General features: G+C 42.1%; 1 non-coding gene across 1 annotated transcript; it reads left to right on the top strand.

Moving 5' to 3' along the window:
* The first annotated feature begins 965 nt into the window (after window positions 1-965).
* Window positions 966-1038, top strand: Trnak-cuu. Its single transcript has one exon. It is a non-coding gene; the product is annotated as a tRNA-Lys (tRNA).
* The last annotated feature ends 7046 nt before the right edge of the window (window positions 1039-8084 follow it).

Below are 8084 nucleotides of genomic sequence, written 5' to 3'. Positions count from 1 at the left end.
GCTGGTTCTGGTTTTTGTTAAGTATTAACAAGTGGGCTGTGGGCCCCTGAGCACTCATGGTGCCTAGTTTCTTTTTATTTTCTCAACTGGTTTCCAAGTTCAGCTTGGAACTTAAAGACTGTTGAGTCATGGAAAAGCCCACCTCCGCCAGGATGAGGACCCAGAAAAGCACTCCGGGGCGGGGCTTTCTTGCTTCTGAGCCCTGTAAATCTAGTTCGCTTCTATTTTTTTTAAACTAAAGTCTATGCTTGCCGAAGTCGAAGTCGGTTCTGTCCTTCCACCTTGTGGGTCCTGGGGCTCAAACTCGGGTCGTCAGGCGCCGTCTCCACGCTGGTCGTGGGTCGTGGGCTTCTCCGGGAGACGGCTGCGCAGGAGCCAACACGCGCTCTCCCCAGACCTCAGGGCTTTGTTCCGTGTTTGTTTCCCACCACGTAGAGCTCCTCCTCAATCACCGGCCCGTTGGCTACCGGGACTCCTTGAGCTGTCGAAACTCCGGAGTGAACAGCGTGCATGCTCAGCTGGCCAACGCGCTGCTGGAAGAAAATCCCAGAAGTCTCGCTACTCCGTTTGCCCGCGCTGAGGCACGCCCCGCGGGGCTGCAGCGACAACCCGGGTGACCGCGACCACGCCCGGCTGTGGCGGGAACCCGGCTGACCCAGGCCCCGCGGGGCTGTGGTTCTCGGCGTCCGCGGGGGACCAGCCTCGGTGGTCTGTCTTCCCGAAGCGAAGAGGAACGTGCTGGCCACTAGGGGGCCACGTGTACATTTGCATTAAACCACAGAAGTTTGGGCAAACGGAAGCAGAAACAAAATCTAATTTAGAGTCCTGAGACTTTACAAAAAGAAAAAAAAGAAAGAAAAATAAAAAGGTTTAAAAGAATCTTTGAAGACCTGTTATACGATTTGAAGCAAAATACAACAAAGCAATTCCTTTAAAGGGGCCTATAAATGAAACCTGGTCCAGCTGCCCGGCTAGCTCAGTCGGTAGAGCATGGGACTCTTAATCCCAGGGTCGTGGGTTCGAGCCCCACGTTGGGCGGTTTTCACTTTACTTTTCCAGTTCATCATTTGACCAGTTTCTGAACCTGTGACTAGTCCCAAATTACTTATTGTCAAGCAATCCAATTCTTGAAAGAGCGATTAAAAGGAACCAGTTAGAAAAGGATTACGAATCCACAAGGAGCTTTCTGCTGAGTTGGAATCCATGTGTTGAAATTTCGGACAGAACCGACTCCTAGTAGTTCTCTGGTCCACACCGCCATCACACAGCCGCTTGTGGTGGCTGCTGCTTTAATCCCAGCACTCGGGAGGCAGGGGTAAGTGGATCTCTGTGAGATTGAGGCTAGCCTGGTCTACATATCGAGTTCCAGGTCAGCTGTGGCTACAGCTAGACCCAGTCTTAAAAGAAAACAAGACCAAAAAACTGTCACACAATAATAATAATAAATAAGACAAGAAAAAATCAGCAGGAAATTTAGAAGCTATTTGGCTTAGAAAAACATTTTTATATTTCAGAATATTCTAAGGGCAGACTAATGCCAAAGCTAACGTTAGGCAGTAAGAACCCAAGAAAATCGTAGAGTTCATACACATTATGGAAGTGATATGTCACAATATTTGAAATATTTATTTTTTATTTAATGCCATGTGTAACATTTAGGGTTGGCTTGGAGAACTGTGGTGGTGTATTTTTAAACTACAAGACTGTGCTAATGAGAAGCAATGGAAACCTACTCCTACAACTTTTTTATTCTCCACCGTTTTTATAAAAGTCTGTGATTGAAACTGCAATGTTTTCCTCTCCCCATTAGCACCTCAAAACAAATAACGCTCCTTTTCATCAAATGTTTTCCCAAAATAATTCACTTCGAGAAAACACTTGGCTTTTATGTTGACAACCGCAAGTTCTTAAATATTTTCGGTAATTCCTCAGCAGTCATTTTTTTTTTTTTTAAAGACAGAACTTCCCATAGCCCCAGCTGGCCTGGAAACCACTTTGTAGACAAGGCTGGCCTTGAACTGCCTCTGCCTCCTGAGTGCTGGGATAAAAGGCCTGTGCCACCATTACTGGCTTGGAACAATTTTTATCTTACCATACTAATCCTTTCTCATCTGAAAGCTTTTTGTTTTTTAAACCTTCTTTTGCCAAAAATATATCTCATACCTATAACCTTTTTCTCTTTAAAATTTGATGGTTTTGGGGGCTGGAGAGATAGTCAGCTGTTATAACTATCTCACAGGTATAAAAACAGGTAAAACATATTAACAGTCTTACCTTTGTACTATGTTAATCATTTAATAAGCATTTTAAATAATTTTATTTTTTTTGTAAGCTAAAAGCACAAAGGTGAATAATTGTCTCATATATATTATTACAATTTAATGTAACACATTAAGATCATGTGTAAATCTTAAGTCAAGAAGTCTTGAAGCAGGGTTTTTTGTGGGTTTTTTTTTTTTTTTGAGACAGGGTCTCCGTGTAGCCCCAGCTGGAATGCACTATGTAGACCAGGCTGGTCTTGAACTCAAAGAGATCCTCCAGCCTCTGTCCTCCTTCCTCCCTCCTTCCTCCCCTCTTCCTCCCCACCCTGTCCCCCTTTCCCCTTTCCCTCCCTCTTTATCCCCTTCCCCCCAGTACTGGGATTAAAGGTTTGTGCTACCACACCCATGGTCAAAGATACCTTTAAAATTCTTAAAATGTTTATATTCCTATATATACATACATAAAATATACAATATAAAAGCACAGAAGTCATCCACAGAAGGCTTAGAACAGAATTTAACATCTCAGAGAGGAGCAATTATCCAGAAGGAAAATTTGCACCCTGGAGCATAAGCAATCATCTCTTAAAATTAATTTATGCACTCAAGCAATAGGGGCCAGTGGTGGAACCAGAATTGAGCTGGACATGGTGGCACATGCTCTTAAGCCCAGCACTGGGGAGGTATAGGCAGGTGGATCTCTGGTCTACATAGCAGGTTCCAGGCCAGCTGGGGCTACGGCAACACCCTGTCTCAGAAAGACCAAAACAAACAAAAATCAACAACAAAGAAACCAAACCCAAACAAACAAAACCCCCAAGATTCTGAGAGCCAGGCATGGTGGCACATGCCTTTAATCTCAGTACTTGAGAGGCAGAGGCAGGCAGATCTCTATGGGATTGATTGGGGCTGGTGTGGTCGACATAGAGAATTCCAGACCAGCTGGGGTTACAGGGAGACTTTGTCTCAAAAACCCAAACTAACCAAACCAAAACAAAACCCAAGATTTTGAGTGTTATCTATTTCTTGCTATCTCCTACAATCCTCACTGTACAAATGAAACAACAGAAAGACCTTTAGCAAACATACATAGCCATTATTTTACATGTAGTTCAGTTTTAATAAAAACCTCACATTTAGGGGCTAGAGAGATGGCTCAGCGGTTAAGAAGACTGGGGTTTGATTCCCAGTACCCACATGGCAGCTAACAACTGTCCATAACTCCAGTTCCTAGGGGATCCGACAGCCTCTTCTATTCTCCGTGGGCATTGCACAACATGGGTGCACTAACCTACATACAGGCAATACACGTGTACACATAAAATAAAAATAAAAATATTTTTAAAAACCCTCACATTTAACAGTTTTATATTAAGAACACATTGAATGCCAGGTGTGGTGGCATAAGCCTTTAATCCCATACTTAGGAAACAGATACAGATTTCTGTGAGTTCAAGACCAGCCTGGTCTACATAGTGAGTTCCAGACTAGCCAGGGTTACAGAGTAAGATCTTATCTCAAAAGATCTTTTGGAAAGCAATCATATTATTTAAATTTTTTAAAATAATTTTTAATTATGGGGGTATGTACACACAGAGCCTAAAGGCATTGGATCCCCTGGAGCTAGAGAAGTTGTGAGCCACCCAATGTGAGTGCTAGGAACCAAACTCAGGTCCTCTGGAAGAGCAGTACATGCTTTCAACTGCTGAACTGATTCTCCAGCCACAGAATATATGATTTTTATTTTACCCATGACTATTATACAAATGAAATAAAATTATAATCAATATATATTGATTTAGAACCTGTTTTGGAAGGGAATCCTTATCAAAATCTATGTATGCAACATTAAATTTTATTAAATTTAAAAAAATATACTTTTATTTATTATTTTTCTTTTATGTGTATGAGTGTATTGCCTGCAAGTATGTGAGTGCACCTGTGTCGTGCAATGCCGCAGAGGTCAGAAGAGGGCATCAGATTCCTCTGGAACTGGAGTTAAGGACAGTCATGTTGGTGCTGGAAATTGAACCTGGGTCCTCTGCAAGAGCAGTCAGTGCTCTTAACCGCTGAGCCATCTCTCCAGCCCCAAATTTTATTAAATTTTATAGCTTGCCAGGCTTAGTGGCACATGCCTTTTATCCCAGTACTTGGAAGGCAGATGCAGGCAGATTTCTCTGAGATCGGGGCCAGTCTGGTCTCCATATCGAGTTCCAGGCCAGCTGGGGGTACAGGGAGACCCTGACTCAAAAAGAGCCCCCCCTAAATTTCTAGCTTGATGAAATCTTTATCTTCTGACCTAATGAATGTTGTTTTAGATAAACTATTAACATTTTAAGATTTTTATGAAATAATAGATCCAAAGATAGCATTTTAATAGATTTAATGTATTCAGAGTCCCAGGTTTATAAGACAGTGTGTATTTACCAGACTTTTAACATATTACCCAAATATATTTGTAGACGTGCATATGTGCCAAACATAAAAATAATAATTTTAGCACATAATAAAAATGAAAAAAAAAAAACAACTCAATTGGCCCGGTTTGTTACTTTTTTTTTCCGACACAACACACGGAAACAATTATTATAGAAACACATGACAGAATTACATGAAATATAGGTGCACCCAGATTTTTTAAAAGGTAAAAAGTTTATAATCCTATCTAAGATGTGAGAAATGCTTAGTGGTATAAAAATCAAAAGGTGAAGTTTGTCAAGGGCTGGAGAAATAGTTTGGTGGTTAAGAGCACCAGATGCTCTTCCAGAGGACCCACCACCCACATGGGGTCTAACAACTAAAATTTCAAAATTGATTCCATTTTGTTCTAGCTGACTTTTGCTTTACCCTGTGTTTTTGCCCAGCCATTTCCACTGAAGTCAGCCAGGTGTAGTTTCAGGGGGTACATTGTTTCTACAATACTGGGAAACGTCCAACTAGCCTGGTAGCACATCCAGGTAGCACATCCTCCTACCCAGCTACATCTGCACCTCCATGGTGTCCATTGTATCTGCAATTCTGAGAAACTTGTTTTTCCTGACTGAAATAGTTTGTTAACTGAAAACCTTCTTGTTAACTGACCTATCCCTGGTCTGGTATAACTGTGGTGATCTAATATAGCTATGGTTATTGGTTTTGCCTCTGGCATGATGTAATTGTGCCTCCCCTCAGGGTCCAGAGTTCTTTTGGGCATTAGCTCCTTCTCTGACCACAGGCTAATAAAGGACACCTAATTCAACAATCACTCTGTGGCATTCCTCTGTGCCTCTCACTTGGTATTATAACAACCATCCATAACTCCAGTTCCAGGCAAAACACTCATACACACACAAAAATAAAATAATCAGAAAGATGAATTTACTATGTAGACTTAAGTTGATACCTCTTAAGAGCTAAACAGCTGTGAGGGAGAAGCCTTTACTGAGGAAAATGTTTTTCTCAGTGTTACTTTAGGCCAAAGGGTTTGTTTTTTTCACTTTTTAAATATATAGTGAGGCTAAATTATATTTCCCATGTTTGTATTTAAATGAAAAATAAAAGGAAAGAACGGCCCAGTGTCAGTCTGAGCCATCATTTCCCTCCTAGATCTGGCAATACTGGCCAATCTCTTATCTTAGATTCGGCAACCCAGGCCTGTCTCATATAGCCATTTACCCAGCATCTGGTCATTAACTCAGGTGGCGACTTTCCCCTTTAGGCATCCCTGGAGGCTCTTGGGTAAGAAATGCTTCTGACATACAATAGATGGGAGTTTTCCTCCTTCTAGCCATCTCATAAAGTGAGAACACAGGGCTGGAGAGATGGCTCAGAGGTTAAGAGCACTGACTTCTTTTGCAGAGGACCCAGGTTTGATTCCCAGCACCCACATGGTGGCTATGAACCATCCTTAACTCCAGTTCCAAGGGAATCCAGCCCTCTTCTGACCTCTGAGGCACTGCACGGGTGCACTCACATACATGCAGGCAATACGCTCATACACATAAAATAAAAATAATCCCAGCATTTGGGAGGCAGAGGCAGGCAGATCTCTGTGAGTTTGAGGCCAGCCTGGTCTACATAGTGAGTTCCAGGACAGCTGGGGCTACAAGGAAACCTTGTCTCAAGAAAGACAAAACAAAACAAAAAACTAAAAATAATAAATAAAATATTAAAATAAAATGAGAACATGTGGAGTTTAAATTTATCTATTTTGACCTTAAAAGTCATAGAAATCTCCCCAGCACTTGGGAGTCAGAGGCAGGTGGATCAGAAGAGACCATCGGATCCTCTGGAACTAGTTTCAGATTGTTGTTAGCTGCCAGGTGAGTGCTGGGAATTGAACCAGGGTCCTCCGCAAGAGCAGCCAGTGCTCCTAACCACTGAGCCATCGTTCCAGCCCCTTAATGTTTATTATCAAAATAATTTTTACTTGTTTTATTTTTTGTTACATTTATTTAATATGTGTGTATGGGGTAGGCACTCATGCCACAGTCTGTGTGTCACTTCTCTTCTACCTAGGGGTCCAACTTCAGCTATCAGACTTAGTAGCAAGCACTTTTACCTACTGAGCCATCTCACTCTCCCTTCATTTAGAATGGGAAGGAAATACTTTAACTTTGGAGGAAATAATGATGCCATTTTCTTCCCCATCCAAATATATGGACTTTTGAGCTCTGGATATAGCATAGTGGTTCAGTATTTGTGTAGTATACACAAGGTCCCGAGTTTGATTGCCAACACTAAAAACAAAATTCCTACACCCTTTGAATGTGCCCATGGGCTTCTAGGTTAAGAACTTCTAATTTAATTTTAAAAAATAGTTGAGCCTAGCATAGTGGAGCACGTCTTTAAGCTCAGCACTTGGGAGACAGAGGTGGGTGGATCTCTGTGAGAATGAAGCCAGCCTAGTGGTCTACATAGCAAGTTCCAGGCCAGCAGGGACTATAGGGAGATCCTGTATTAAAAAAACAAAACAAACAAACAATAAATAAAAGATACTTCAGTGTGTAAAGGTGCTTACTGTGCAAGTCTGGAAACCTAAATTTGATCCCTAGAACTGTGAAAGGAGAGAACCAACTCCACAAAGTTGCCTTCTGATCTCTATGCATGGACCACGACATGCATGACCTCACACACATTATGCATACTCAGTTAAAAAAGTGGGTGGTGGTGGCACACACCTTTAGTCCTAGCATTTGAGAGGCAGGCAGATAAAATCTTTAAAATTATTATTATTATTTATTTATTTTTATTTTATGTGTATGAGTGTTTTGTCTGCATGGAAGTGCACCCATGTCATGCAATGCCTGCAGAGGCCAGAAGAAGGTGTCAGATCCTCTGGAGCAGGGCTTATAGGCTTGCTGTTTCAATCAGCCAATTAAAGAGACAAGTAATAGTGAAAGCAGAGAAAGGATGTTTGTTCATTGTGGCCACACTGGGAAGAGGAACAAGTGAAGAGGTCCAGTGGGCCCAATGCCCCAGTCTATCTCTGAGGGTTTAAACAGAGAGAAAGAGGTATGCCTAACTAACCAGTCCTGGTCAAGTTATGGTCTCTCCATCATCAACTGTCTTTGCTCCAGGGTCTCCTGCAAGGCTGGTTCACAAGTGTGAAATCTCTTTGAGGAAGACAAGTGTCTCCTGACTGGCACCAGGCTTCAGTCTTTTTGTCTCCCAGCATGATTCCCAGGGAGATTCTGATGATTCCTCTGGCGGTGAGCGGTATCAGTTCTATAGTCTGATAGGCATTCTGCAATCCTCTAAGGAGCAGAAGAGACTAACTGAAATAAGGAAGTTTCTTTGTGGGGTTATGTGCTCAAGGAAGGGCTTGTTAAAAGGAGAAAGTAA

The sequence above is a fragment of the Nannospalax galili genome, unplaced genomic scaffold, assembly GCF_000622305.1.
Source record: "Nannospalax galili isolate Female #2095 unplaced genomic scaffold, S.galili_v1.0 scaffold28, whole genome shotgun sequence".
Taxonomy (NCBI): Eukaryota; Metazoa; Chordata; class Mammalia; order Rodentia; family Spalacidae; genus Nannospalax; species Nannospalax galili.
Note: the sequence above shows the minus strand (reverse complement) of the source record. Positions and strands in the feature narration are given on the sequence as shown.